The sequence below is a fragment of the Aethalodelphis obliquidens genome, unplaced genomic scaffold (assembly GCF_003676395.1).
Source record: "Aethalodelphis obliquidens isolate GAN/ISIS:26980383/991018 unplaced genomic scaffold, ASM367639v1 scaffold62, whole genome shotgun sequence".
NCBI lineage: Eukaryota > Metazoa > Chordata > Mammalia > Artiodactyla > Delphinidae > Aethalodelphis > Aethalodelphis obliquidens.
Window position 1 is genome coordinate 11,205,814 of NW_020838006.1, and position 14,653 is coordinate 11,220,466.

General features: G+C 49.9%; 1 long non-coding RNA gene across 1 annotated transcript in view; it reads right to left on the reverse strand.

Annotated features, from left to right (window-relative positions):
- Positions 1-1,129: 1,129 nt before the first annotated feature.
- Positions 1,130-14,653, reverse strand: part of LOC113610341 (uncharacterized) — a 46,348-nt gene continuing 32,824 nt past the window's right edge. The window contains exons 3-4 of the long non-coding RNA XR_003429050.1: positions 13,098-14,541; positions 1,130-2,389 (exon numbers count right to left, since the gene is read on the reverse strand). This is a non-coding gene — a long non-coding RNA (uncharacterized LOC113610341). The remainder of the gene's footprint in view (positions 2,390-13,097; positions 14,542-14,653) is intronic.

Sequence of the window (14,653 nt, forward strand, 5' to 3'; positions counted from 1 at the left end):
CCCAGACCAGGGATAGAACCCGTGTCCCCTGCATTGGCAGGTGGATTCTTAAGCACTGCACCACCAGGGAAGTCCTGGGAATTCCCTTTCTGAACATATTCTAAGGCTAAGGAGAGTTGGTGGAGCTGAGTACTTGCTGTGGTTGCCATGAGCAATCAGAGAGGACTTCATGGAGGCAGAGTGTGGATGTTTTCAGCTCCCTGCTGGGAGGAGCTGCACAAGGCAAAGGGAACTCCCTCAAGAGGGGATGTAGGAATCTTATGGTCATCTGAGGAGACAAAGTCCCTGTTTGCAGGTCATTTAGGAAGTTAAAGAGTAACTTGGGGGTCATCAGAACTGGTTGAATCGAGTCTGAACCTCATCACCAATTGCAACAATGAGCTAGGTTGCTTGACTAAACCCTTAGAGTCAACGGTACAGCTTTCCCCTTCTTGGGCCTGCTGGCAGGGACCTGGCCTGACATCTCACAGAAGGTCCCCAGTAAACTGTCAACTCACCTCACCCAAGCTAGAGCAGGTATCAGAAAAAGTCCCCACTACACTCTGAACCTAGATCCTTATTGTAAAATAAAACAGTTTGTTTGAAGTCCCTATCATCTCTGACATTTCATAATTCCAAGATTCCCAGTCTGTATTTCTTTTTTTTCTTTTTTTTTTTTGCGGTACGCGGGCCTCTCACCATTGTGGCCTCTCCCGTCGCGGAGCACAGGCTCCAGGCGCGCAGGCTCAGCGGCCACGGCTCACGGACCCAGCCGCTCCGCGGCATGTGGGATCCTCCTGGACCGGGGCACGAACCCGCGTCCCCTACATCGGCAGGCGGACTCCCAACCACTGCGGCAGCAGGGAAGCCCCCCACTCTGTATTTCTTGCTAGAGAAGTATGCAAGCCAGTTGGCGAGAGGCTTGGAGACTGAAGTCTGAGCCTGTGCTTGAAGGGTCCTCTGTCTGGGAGGTTCTGTGGGTCTGGACCAGGTCACCTTTACAAGGCTCCCTTCACCTGGAACACTCCGTTCTTTTCCCTCTCGGGGCCTTGGCCTCCTGATCGTTCACCTTGGGAATCTTTCCACATTCTCTGGACCTCTGGGGCCACCAGCCCCTCCCATCACTTTCATCAATAATACCAACGATGACAACAGCAACCAACATGTGTCATATGCACGTGACAATTGGCCAGGCACTTTCATGTCAACTCTGGCAGTCCTGGAAGGCAAACCAGGAAGGAACGGTCAGCCCCACTTAACCCAGGAGCAAAGTAACTTCTCCACAATCACGCAGGAAGTCACTGGCTGAGCGCATCTGAGCCCCAGGTCTTCAGACTCAGAAACAGTGCCTTGTCCCTGGTCTCATCTCATTCTCGGCCTCTGTTCTGCCCTGTCTAGCAGTTTTCAAAAGGGGCCACCTGAGAGAGGTGTGATTTGAGCTCAGGAGGTCTTGCTTGCCCAGGTTTTGCCCTCATTGGCTGGTCCAGCCTTGGTAGATTCCACCATTAATGCCCCCAAGGCTTTATGGAGCCTCCTTGGGAAACGTAGTCTCCCTACAGGTCAACAGAGTAGCCTCCCCAAAATATCCAGATCCTAATCCCTGAAGCCTGTGGATATGTTACCTTACATATCAAAAGGGACTTGACAGAAGTAATTAAGGATCCTGAGCTAGGGAGGGTACCCTGGATGATCCCGGTGGGGCCACTGTACTCACAAGGTCCTTTATAAGGGAGGCAGGAGTATCTGAATCAGAGAAGGAAATGTGACGGTGGAGACAGAGGTCAGAGGGATGTGGTTGCAGGACAATGGATGCAGGCAGCCTCTAAAAGCTAGAAGAGGCAGGGAACTAATCCTCCCCTGAGCCTCCGGAAGGAATGCAGCTGGGCTGACCCATTTTAGACTTTTGATCTCTAGAATTTTAAGCTAATAAATTTGTGTTGCCTTAAGCCACTGAATTTGTGGTAATTTGACACAGTGGCAATAGGGTCACTTCCTGTGACCCTTTGTGCCCTCCGCATCTCACACTGAGGGAGTGAGAGTGCATGGTGTCCACCTCCTCCAACTTACAGGTGGGGAAACAGAGACTCAAAGAAAGAGAACTACTTGTGCAAAGCATACAGTGAGTCATCTCTGTACGGCTGCACTGAGCCACAAACCCCATGTTTGACTGCCCTTCCGGTCTCTGTTACCCCACCCCTAATAGTCCATCTAGCCCTGTTCTGTTTTCCCTTTTTTTGTTTTTTCACTTTTCCTTAATACCGGAATTCATTTATTTGGCTTACCCAGAAACACCTTGAGAGGAATGGATTGCAGTGTCAGTTATTCACATCTTCACAGATAGTAAGGCAATCCCGAATGAAGCTCTGGAGTAGAACCTCTGGGGAATCCGGACAACTAGATAGAGAGGAGGCTGAAAGGAGCAGGGACAGCAAGGGCAAGGTCAGCTGAGCTTCCCGTACAATGAAGCCAAGGGCACAAGGGCAAACTACAGCTTGTCTCTGGGGCAGTAACATCATCCTGAGGCTGCTGGCCTGGGCTGGCTCCAGCTTTAACTTAGCAAGAATCTGGCTGGAGATTAATGTCTTCTCCTGAGGATCCAGGCCTCCCCTCCCCAGGCCTCTCAGAGAAGTCAAAGTTAAGGCAATAAGAGAGAGGATACTGCTATGTCCATCTAGATAGGAAGGTAGCTATGTTAGTTGAGCTCCTTCTCATTTAATCTTCACCATAGTTCTGATAAGCAGTACCATTATGATCCCCATTTTCCAGATAAGGAAACTGAGGCTTGGAGAGGTGAAGCCCAATTGCCCACAGCTTAAGATCAGCAAATGATGGGCCCAGGATTGGATGGCCCTAACAATACAAGGTAGAACTGCAACAGAGAAGAACAAACCTGACTCCACATTGGCTCTGTTGCCTGGGCTTAGCCATGCAGGCTCTGTACCTTTGTCTCATCCAACAGTAAAAGAATGCTTACAGCCTGAAATATACATAATAACCCTTTCTCAAGACTCTGCCTCCCAAGCTTGACCATTAAAGGTGTAACACTTTTCATTCATATAGAGATAAAAATTTGCAGAACAAAAAATAACATTTGTCTGTTGAAGGTTTATAGGAACATCTGACCAGTCCCACGTGGTCAGCTGCAGGAACAAAGGATCATCACATCCCCACTGAGGTCTGGCTGGTACCAAGAGGTCTGCAACAACCAGCCACACCCCGCTTCCCTTTTAGTAGAAAAGAAGCCTGAATTCTAATAACTCAGGTAAGATGATTCTTTGGGACACGGGTCCCCCATCTTCTCGGCCTGCTGGCTTTCTGAATAAAGTCGCTATTCCTTGCCCAACGCCTCATCCCCTGTCGTGCAGGGGAGCAGTACAAGCTTGGACTCAGTAACAGAACTGGCCCTTTTCCCCCAGCTCCCCTTTTCAACATGAACCAAACTTGAATTTGAAGGATGAGCCTCTGATAGTGGGACTTCTGGCCTCATCAATGGGTGGCAGAGAAGACTCAAAGTCAGCCATATGCTGAGGCTGTCTCGTACCGGCTGGCGAGAGCCAGTAATGCAACATCCGGGAGGCATTCAACAAGCCATCATGGGATTAACCAATTCCACATTCAGTGATAAATCAGTAGCCTGAAACTGATCATGGTGGGAATATTTACACCAAGGCAAATGCTATAAACGGGAGCTTCCCTTCCCTCACCCACCGTTGCTGAGAATCGGCTGTTAAACCTTTAGCAGCATACCTCCGATCAGGATCCCATGGAGCATGACCAAACCTGCCTGTCTTGCTGTCACCCACCACCTTCCCTTTTACACCTTTCACATCAACCCCACAGCTGCCCTCCTCCCCAGCCAAGAGGCCTTGAGGACAGGGTCACGTGTAGGTCCCCTCCCAGTTGACCACAGCACCCCCATGTTGAGTGTGCTGCCCACAGTGCAGCTGAGACCAGTGAATAAACAAGATCAAACATGACCCTAAGAGGCCACACCGGCTTTTGTAATATAAAACAAACAATAACATTTGAGATCACTTTCAGTGGACGATAATTTTGCTGGCTTCCTTGGAAAAAGATTTATATCCTTTAAAATGCAATCTCAATCCTTCCCTCCCAGGAGGCTACCTGGGCCACTGGCCTGGTGAACCCCCTGCCCTAGCCCCCCAAGCACTCACAGAAGGTCACTCCTGGGCTTCCCTGGGCTTCCCTGGTGGCGCAGTGGTTGAGAGTCCGCCTGCCGATGCAGGGGACACGGGTTCGTGCCCCAGTCTGGGAAGATCCCACATGCCGCGGAGCGGCTAGGCCTGCGAGCCGTGGCCGCTGGGCCTGCATGTCCGGAGTCTGTGCTCCGCAGCGGGAGAGGCCACAACAGTGAGAGGCCCGCGTACCGCAAAAAAAAAAAAAAGGTCACTCCTCAGCCTCAAATCCACCTCCCAGAAACAGAGTCACCTTTTGAGGATCACTTGCCTCCTCTGCTAGACTGGGGATTCCCAGGCGTTGGAACTCCCCGGCACAGGGCTGACATCTGAGAGGCATTCAACAAATGACCATGCAATTAATCAGCACGATCACCCTCTCCCTCCCTTCTTCTCTCGCCTCCTTTTTCCCTGGCCTGATTTTCTCCCTCCCACACTGGTGCCCTGCACACAGCTGAGCCAAGACCCTCCTTCTGTGAGTTATTTCCTCAGCTTGGGCAAGCTCTGCCTCAGCAGTCTTGGGAGCCCGTGACCATGGAGTGTGACCGGCCCAGAGCCCCCACTGTTTCCACTTGAGCCAAGTTCAAGGCCACTTCCAGCTGGCGCAAGCCTCCCTGTGGCCACCCCCTGCTCCCTCCCTCAGAAGGCTCCCCTGACTGCTTTGGGAGGATTAGGGTGGAGACAGAGTCCCAAGGCCTGGACTCCAACCTGGCTCAGCTAGTGATGGGCCCCCCTCTCTGCCTATAATTCTAGCATTCCCATCCTGTATTCCTGGCCCAGCTGTGGCTGGAAAAGTTGAGGCAGGAGTTGTGAAGTGACTGACACTCCGACCACAGTGTCGGGCTGTGGAAAGTGCTCTGTTGGGGCACAGGTGGGGGACCTGGTAACAGCATTGGGATCTCTCTTTTCTTCCTGCTGGGTTTGGGAAAACACAAGATATTAAACTCTACTGTATGTATAACAATAACAACAACAATACCCACCACTTACATAGCACTTCCTATGGGCCAGGCTCTGTTCTCAGAACCCATTAATTCATTTCATCTTTGCAATAACACTCTGAGGCGGATAGTTATTACCTCTATTTTACCTGTGAGGAAACTGAGTCATAGAGGGGCTAGGGAACATGCCCAAGGGCACATAGCTAGTAAGTAGCAGAGCTGGGATTTGAACCTAGGCCCAGAGTCTAGGCTAGCTCATTAAAAGATAGGGGTGAAGGGCTTCCCAGGTGGCGCAGTGGTTGAGAGTCCACCTGCCAATTCAGGGGACAGGGGTTCGTGCCCCGGTCCGGGAAGATCCCACATGCCGCGGAGCGGCTGGGCCCGTGAGCCATGGCCGCTGAGCCTGCGTGTCCGGAGCCTGTGCTCCACAATGGGAGAGGCCACAACAGTGAGAGGCCCGCGTACAGCAAAAAAAAAAAAAAAAGATAGGGGTGAAGGTTGGGGACTAGAGATGGAGAGTGACAGGAGACCAGGCTGCCATTGCTCAGGATGCTTGAATGGAAGGCTGGTTGTGGGACTGACGGTATGTGAATAGAAAACAGGAAAAGGAACGGGAGCCACACAAGGACAGGAGGAAAGAGGTCCAGGGCCATGGGAATGGCATGCAGGGAGAGAATTCAGGAATTACCAACTCAGGGGGCAGAGGTGGGTCTCTGCTCCACTGCTCAGTTTGGGATGCTCTTGGGCTTAAACCTTCATGCAGCCCCAAGACAAAGTCAGGGCTTCCATCCTAAACCCTTGAATTCCACGAGGCTGTTTTCTCATCATAAAATAAATAATACTACAGCAAAGGATTTCGTGGGATTAAATGTGGTGCAGTTATTATAATGGCTAACACCATGGAGCCCTGACAGTGTGCTGGGTGCAGGGACAAGGAGCTTCACATATATTATTTAATCCTCATATTTACCTTATAGAAATTAAACATATCATTAGTCCCATTTTCTAGCTGAGAACACTGAGGCACAGAGATTAGGGAACTGGCCCAAGAGCAAGTGAGTAGTAGACCAGGAACTATAACCCAGAGTCCATTTCCTTTTTTCCACCATGCAGCATGGCTTAGTTCCCTAACCAGGAGTTAAAACCATGCCCTCAGCAGTGAAAGCACAGAGTCTTAACCACTGGACCGCCAGAGAATTCCCCCGAGTCCATGCTTTTAAACACTAAATTACATTGCCTCTCAAAGAAAATAACAAGTGAGTTGTGGTCCCTCCCCCCACCGCTCCCCCACTTGCCCGCCAAGCTTTATATGTGTTAAGGTACTTACTGCTCTCACAATGACCTTTTGAGACAAGCACTACTGTTATTCCCATTTTACAAGTGAGGAACTGAGGCTCACAGAGGGGGAGTAACATGCCCAAGGACACACAGCAAGTGTACTGCAGGATTAGAAATCAAGTCCCACCAGTCGGCTCTAGATCTGGAGCCTTGAACCACACACTGCGAGCTGCTGTGAGCCCTCGCAGACTCACGGGACTGACATCTGCCCCCTGCACCGTCCCCCTTGGGAAGCATGGCATTTGGATTCCTTGTGATGATAAAACACAATGCAAACAATACAAACCAGTCCTGACATTTACATGAGGCTCTTTTATACCCTGGTCCTTGCAAGTCTTCCTGGCTTCCCTGTGAGGAGAGTAGCAGGTGTCCCCTCCCCGGTTTCACAGGAAGCTCAGGGCCTCACCACAAACCAGGCAGAGCTGACCCTAGAGCCCTGATCACTGAGTCCTGGACCACTGCACACACTCTCCCTTTTTATTATTTTTTTTTTTTTGCGGTACGCGGGCCTCTCACTGCTGTGGCCTCTCCCGTTGCGGAGCACAGGCTCAGCGGCCATGGCTCACAGGCCCAGCCGCTCCGCGGCATGTGGGATCTTCCCAGACCGGGGCACGAACCCGTATCCCCTGCACTGGCAGGCGGACTCTCAACCACTGCGCCACCAGGGAAGCCCCCTTTTTACTTTTTTAACATGTATTTTTCCTGATTACAAAAGTAATATATGCTCAATGTAAAATGTGAAAATACAAGAAAAAAAATAGAAAAGAGGCTAAAAATCTCCCCATAATCTTACCTTCCTCCAAAATAACCCTTGGGAACATATTGGTGTATCTTGCCTTTTTCATGCCCAGAGCCCCCATCTCCTGCACTAACCTTCCCTAGGTTTGTGGAGTCACAGAGCCTGGCTGGAAGAAAGTGGCCTTGTCCGGTCCCCACCAGGCAGGGGGCCCCTTGCAGCCTCCTGATGGACATGCTGCCTCCTACTCCCTGGGATCCGTAAGGCCCACCCACTCCCCGGGACCCCACACTACTCTATGTTTCCTGGCTCTTACCAGGAAACAGAGATGCTTGTGACATTGATGAAATCATAAGAGCAACCCCTCCTCCCAAACTTTGTTTCAATTAATAAAAACTAAGCAATTTTAGAGCCCGACTCTTCAAGGAGATGCTGCTGAAGATTTTCACATCTTTCCTGAACTATTTTTGCCTTTTTTGGGGCCTCTCTCGTTGTTGCCCAAAATTTCGCTACTCAAGCTCCTCGCATTTGCATTTCAGCATTATGCTGGGGTCAAAATGAAATACCCGCTCCACCGCCACCACCCCCAGGGAGGGTGGTACACTCAGCATGGTGCAGCATAGAAGAATAGACTATAGATTGGTCCAGTTCTTAATGGCTGAGTAACCCTGGGCAAATTACTTAACCTCTCTGAGCCTTAGTTTTCTCACCTATAAAATGCTTCCTGGTGGCATTTTTATAATAATGAAATAAGTGCCTAGCACATAACTATTGGTTCCCCTCCAGACCCTAAAATGACACTTGGCTCAAGCTGGGATGAATAAGAGGGGATCCTGGGACTGTTTGGGGCAGATGGAGGGACTGAGAACTTGGCAGGAGTTGGGGGTAAAAAGAGAGGATGGGGGTGCATAAAGAGTGAGTGTGGATGGGTGCTGGGAACCTCAGCCCTGGGAGGGGGACCCTTAAAGGCCATCTCATCTGTCCCCATCACAGTACAGCTCAGAGAGGAAAGGGAATGCCTGAGGTCACCCAGCCATGTCGGTAGCAACTCTCAGGGATTTCCAGAATCCACGAAGCAGATTCTGAGCTGGAATCAAGGGGGCAAGGGGCCAGCAGACCACCTTACTCCCCAGCTGCTGGGGCAACTGTTCCAACAGCTGCCCTAGAGACAGAGCTCCACACTCACCCCGCTTAGCACCTGCCTCTCCCCACACAGTCCACACTCTCCGGGCCACCAGATCCTGTCTCAACCTGTGGCCCCTGTGTAGGGCCCACCCCATTCCGAGAGTTTCCTACCAGAGCCAGCTCCACTTGCCTAGGGATGTCCACCTCGCACCCAGGAGGAGAGCAGTAGCGCCTGGGTCCTTCTTCCTCAGTGAAGTGCAGAGGGAGTGATCCTTCATAAGCTCTTCCCCTCCCTGGACAGCTTCCTGAACACATCCTGCCTTCCGGCTGGAACAAAATACCTCTTTGCGCCTGCCCCAGACCCACCTCAGCTGCACAGCCACAAGCTGTTTCCCTCACTGAAGATGAGTCAAGCTCAAATGACTGCCCCCATGAAAGAACATCTCCCCCAAAGAGAGGTTCTAATTACTTTGGAAAACATGTGTCCCCAACCATACTTCTCTGGAACGATTCCCCTGCAGCTGGGCCAAGAACATGAACTGTCTCAGTCCAGACTTCCAGGCTTTCGCTTACCCTGTCCCCTATCTAGGTGGCCTTCCCAGTCTCCAGCTTCATTGGTCCTGGATACCTCCCCAGCAGGATTCTACACACTCCCTCATTCACCCCCAACCCTCCTTCTCTGACCCTAACTCCCTCCAAGCAGTGCTGTGTCTGTTCCACCCACAGTGTCAGGGATATTCTCATCTCCTAGACTTTCTAGACCATATTCCCTCTTTCCCTTTCCCTACTCCCCCTGCCATTCCCATCATGGCATGAATCTCCGCATAGCTAGCTGTCTGTTCACTTGTCTGCTCCGCTACTGGGTCACGAGCTCTCAGGGCAAGGACCATATTTGACCCACCAGCCTGAGTCCAGGGCCAGGCAAGAGCAGACTGAATGAACGAATATGTGTGTGTGACACACTGCCTGCCATATGCTTGGCAGTATGAAGGTTCCTCTCCGCCAGGATGGCACCTGTGGTCCAGGGTCAATGTCTCAGCCACCTTCACCTCCAGCCCCACTGCCAGCCTGACACACAGTAGTTGCTTGGTGAATGCTCGTTGCCCCTACCTGAACTGAGCAGTAATAGAATAATGTCAGGTGGTTACAGACACTGGCAATTGGGTTACACAGAGCTGGGCTTGAATCTGGCTATGTATCTGCTGTGTGACCTAGAGATGGTGGCTTCACCTCTCTGAGCCGTGGTTTTCAGATCTTTTGGGGGTGTGGGGATGATGCCTCCCTCAGACAGGCATGAGAACTGAAGGTCCCCAGAGAGGTGGACAAAGGCAGACATTTGCCTTTCTCTGGCATCGACAGGCCACAGGAGGCCAAGCCTGTGATGGGTTCTCACTCTCACAGAGGGAAGCAGGGGACCTTCCTAGTGGGTGGGTCTCCAAGTCTCTCCAGGCCAAATGCTAGTTACCAATAGGGAGAATAAGGCAAAGAGTCCTGCTTCCATCTTGGGGAACAACTAAGTTCTAGAACCTGGGCTCCTTCCTCACTCCCTTTTTAAAATTTTTTAATTTAAAAATAATTTTTAGACTTGAAAAAATTGTGCACAGAATTCCCGTTAACATCTTACAAAACCACAATACAACGATCTGAACCATGACACAACACAGTTAACTAATCTGCAGACCTTATTCGAATGTCACCAATTGTCCCACTAATGTCCCTTCTCTGGTCCAGGATGTGAAGCAGAACCCCACCCTGCATTTTGTTGTTGTGTCTCCTTGGTCTCTCCATTCTGAGACAGTTCCTCGGTCTTGCTTTATCTTTCATGACCTGACAGTTCTGAAGAGAACTGTAGAATGCCCCTAAATTTTGGTCTGATGCTTCTTCATGATTAGATTGAGGCTATGCATTTTGGGCAGGAACACCAGAGAAGTGATGTGTCCCTCTCAGCGCATGATACCAGATGTACCTCATTTTAATATGGCTCATTACTGGCAATGTTAACTTTGATCACTTGGTAAGGTAGTGTCTGCCAGGTTTTTCCACCATGAAATTACTATTTATTCCTTTGTAATAAGCATCTTGTGGGGAGGTACTTTGAAACTATGCAAATATCCTGCTTCTTATCATACTTTTACCACTAATTTTAGCATCTACCGATGATGCTTTCTGACAACGATTATTACTGTGGTGTTTGCCAAATGGTCACTTTCTATTTCCATCATTCTTTCTATATATATATATATATATATATATATATATATATATATTTTTTTTTTTGTCCGGGAAGATTTTGCGGTACGCGGGCCTCTCACTGCTGTGGCCTCTCCCGTTGCAGAGCAACAGGCTCCAGATGCGCAGGCTCAGCGGCCATGGCTCACGGGCCCAGCCGCTCCGAGGCATGTGGGATCTTCCCGGACCAGGGCACAAACCCGTGTTCCCTGCATCAGCAGGCGGACTCTCAACCACTGCGCCACCAGGGAAGCCCCTTTCTATATTTTTTAATTGGAATTTTCTATATTTTTTTAATTGGAATTTTACTGTAAGAAAGTTAGCCTTTCTTCCTATTTATTTATTTATATCAGTATAGACTCATGAGTATTAATTTTATTTCATTATTATCATTATTTCTTTTGCTGTTCAAATTGTCTCATCCTCTTTTGAAATATCTCAAACCATCTGCTTCCTGCTGACTTGACTTCCCAGCCACAGCACATCAAACACTCCCTGGTGGGCAGGGCAGGTTATGGGGGCAGCTCAGAGTCTTTGCATGAGTGGTCATGTTTCCCTGGAACCCACTGAGGCATCTTTCCAGCAAGAGCTGGGCCTTTTCCTGGAACAGGCATGTTCCAGTCAGGGGAAGTCAGTCATGGCTCCAGTGCCAGGGAGTTCCAGGAAGGGCTGGCCAGGTAGGCCCAGGTCTTTCCATTCCTCTCCAGTCTGTCATCCTGCTCTCCACCCCAATCCTGACCCGGCCCATAGCTGCACCGGCCAACCTCATGCCCTGAGGTTTTCGTTCTTGACTTCCCCTTCTCTGCTCTGCTGCAGTGACAGTTGCTGAGAAGCCCGGGTGGCAGACAGTTGGGCAACACTTACTCAAATTCATACAGAGGAACTGCTCTCCACCCAAGAGAGAGCTACCAGCTGTCTTCCACTGGCTCCAAGGGCAGCCAAAACAGTGACTGCAGTGCATTGCAGCAAGAGAAACTAGTCAGGGGGCAGCAGGACTTTCCCATGTGCGCTGCAGGGAGAGGGCTCTGAACTCATCTTCTCTGCTCTCTTTAAGATGTGCAAAGATTATCTTCCCTGGGAAGGGAGTAGACGCAGCCTCTGAAGCCACTCAGCCAGGATACACAGGCCTCTCCCACAGGACACAATGCCCTTAAACTATAGGGTAGGGACCTTAAAATCTTTACTATACTGGCATACTCCTAACTCACAGGGCACATTTACTAATTACAGTGAAAAGTGGCATCACGTTTTCAAAACACCTGCTTCTCTCTTCAGTCAAGGACTGACTGTGAATCTGTCAAGCTTTGCCTGTAGTCTGTCCTCCATGAGCCAGCTCCAGGCCTGTCTCCCCACAGAAGCCTCCCCAAGTCTCTCCAGGCCTCCCTGATGCCCTGCTCTGAGCTTCCCGAGTCTGTAGGGGAATTATTATTCAGGGGCAAATCTGTCTCTCCATCATTCTGCAAATTCTCCAAGGTCAAGGGCCTTGTTCCTCTGCACACAGAGTATCCAGTGCTACCCACACAGAACAGGAGCTTGAGAGGCGGCCAGTTGATTTGCTGATGGAGCCCAGCCAGCACTTGACAAAGTGGCTTTTAGATGAAAGAGCCCCGGGTTGGCCCTGCCTCAGCCTCTGTCTCACTTGCTGTCTCTTTCTTTCTATTTCTCTGTATTCCTTGAGCAAAGTTCACCCGATTCTGGGCTGAGCCCACAAGAGGGTCAGTCTGGTCCATCTCCAGGGTCTTAAAGTTGGAATTCCTAAATCACAAACTTGCCCCACAGTTTAGAAGTTCTGTTAGCACCTGTGTCTAGTCACTATGATTAGACGTTGTGTCAAAATCTCAGACCAGTTTCTTCCTATTATTCTCCATTGACAGCACAGCAGGAAGGAAATGTTCATCTCACCTCTTCCATTACCTCTTTCTGCGCTGCCTCCGCCAGCTGGCCCCCTCCAGCCACCCCAGACATGTTGTCTCCCCTTTTGTACATCTGCCCAGGGTCTTGAGCTCAGGGCCTTGGGAGGGGGCTGCTTTCAGCTAAGGTAGGAGGCAGTATGTAATCTTTTCGCCACTTACCAGTCCCTTGGTGTGGTAAAAACGTATCTGTTTGAAATCAACATATTTATTCATTTATCAAAATACCTTCAACCATATATTACATGAGCTAATGTATTGGTTCTCCAGATGCCTTCTCTGTGGGTTAGGCCAAGCTGAGGTTATCACACCCATTTTGTAGACAGGATTGCCAAGGGTCAGAGAGGGAAAGTCACTTGCCCAGAAACCCACAGTTGATAGTAGCCCCTGGACTTTCTGATTCCCATGCCAGTGCTCTCTTGCCCATAACGTATGTGAATATTCTGTTTAATTCTCTGCTCCTTCCTTCTCCCTTCCCTCCAACTCAGATCTAGTTAGCTATTCTAGGACAGAAATTATTTCTTACTCATCTGCGAATCCCTCACGGAAAAGCCCAGCCAGGGCTTGACATGCAGCAGACATGCAATACAAGTGTACTGGGTGAACGTATGCTTCAACATGAAAACTCCGCAGAATTACTTACTTTTACCTAAGACTGCTCCCAGTGCTGCTTGGACACAAAGACTCTACTCCCTAGGGCTTCTCTGGAGAGCAGTTGTAGAGGGCTGGACCCGATGACGTCCGTACTCCATCAGCTGGAACACTGTTATTGGCTCTGCGACTTTGCCCATGAGGACATGACTGAAGCCAGGATGCCTGGCCAGCCCGAGGTCAGGGACGGCAAACAGCAGCAGCTTGCACGCACCCTCAGGCTCCAAGCAAAGACGACATCGTGTAGGGCTTGGAAACCGGTGCTCACAACAGAGCCTGAAAGTAGGTAGGAGGCATGGACAGCTTTTTGTGGCCAATTTTGTTTCTGTGGAATTATTTTCTTTTAAACACTTTTAAGGTCTTGGAAACGGAGGAAGCTGACTGTTAATCAACAGTTGAGAACTGCAAGGCTTGCCGACCACTCCTTCACCTTTTCACCCCATCTGCCCATCCAGGAGGCCCTCCCCACATGTGTGTCCCAGGCCCAGGCAGCCTGACTCCTGCACTCCCACTCACGGCCCCCAGCCAGTTGGCTGATTGCACCTTCCTTCCAAATCCAGATGTTTTCTCCTCACCACATATGTTTTATAGTTTTATTAAGTATTTTTATTATGGCAATTTTCAAACATACACTTCGAGAAAGTGCCAGAATAGTATAAAATAATTCCCATGTATCCAGCATCCAGCTTCAACGATTATCAACTAGTGCTCAATCTTTTTACTTACGCTCCCATCCACTTACCCCTTCCTGTGTAATTTTGAAGCAAATACCAGACATCTCATGTAAGCTGTAAATATTTCAGTATGTGTCCTTAAAAGATAAGGGCTTTGACCACTGTCACACCTTAAAAAGTTAACACTAATTCCTTAATATCAAATATCCAGTCACTGGTCTCACAAATTTTTCCCATCACCGTTTGTTTCTTTGATTCAGGATCCAAATAAGGTCCACGCACCGTTAGTGGTTGATATATATATTTAAGTATTTTTAGATCTGTAGGTTCCCTCTCCACCTCTATCGTTTTGCTTTTCCTTGCAACTTGGTTGTTCATCCTGTACGTAAATTTCCCAGCATCTGGACTGTGCTGGTTGCATCCTCATGGTGCTGTTTAACACGTTTCTCTGCTCTCTGTATTTCCTGTGAATTGGAAGTGGGAGGTTTGATCAGATTCAGGTTTGCAACTTCACAGGTGGTTCTGTTCTTCCCTCAGGAGGCACGCACTGTGTGGTCCTCTGCCCTTCTTGCCAGGTGAGCAGCACTAATGCTCAGTGCCCAGCCCCATTCATTCTTTAGCACTTGTATAATGGTGCTGGCGCACCTTCGACGACTTACAGTCTCCTCCTGCACTCCTGCGCACCCCTGACCTTGCTCAAGCGTCTTCCTCCTGAATGGCTTCTTAGCTCCTGGCATTCCTTGGCCCTTGGCCACCAGACTCCTGTCAAGGACACACAGTATCACACGGAGCTGGGCATAATAAGCAGGGGACAGCACGAATTCCACCTGAAACATCCCAGGTAGGGGGATGTTCTTGGGGGACGGGAGGCCGA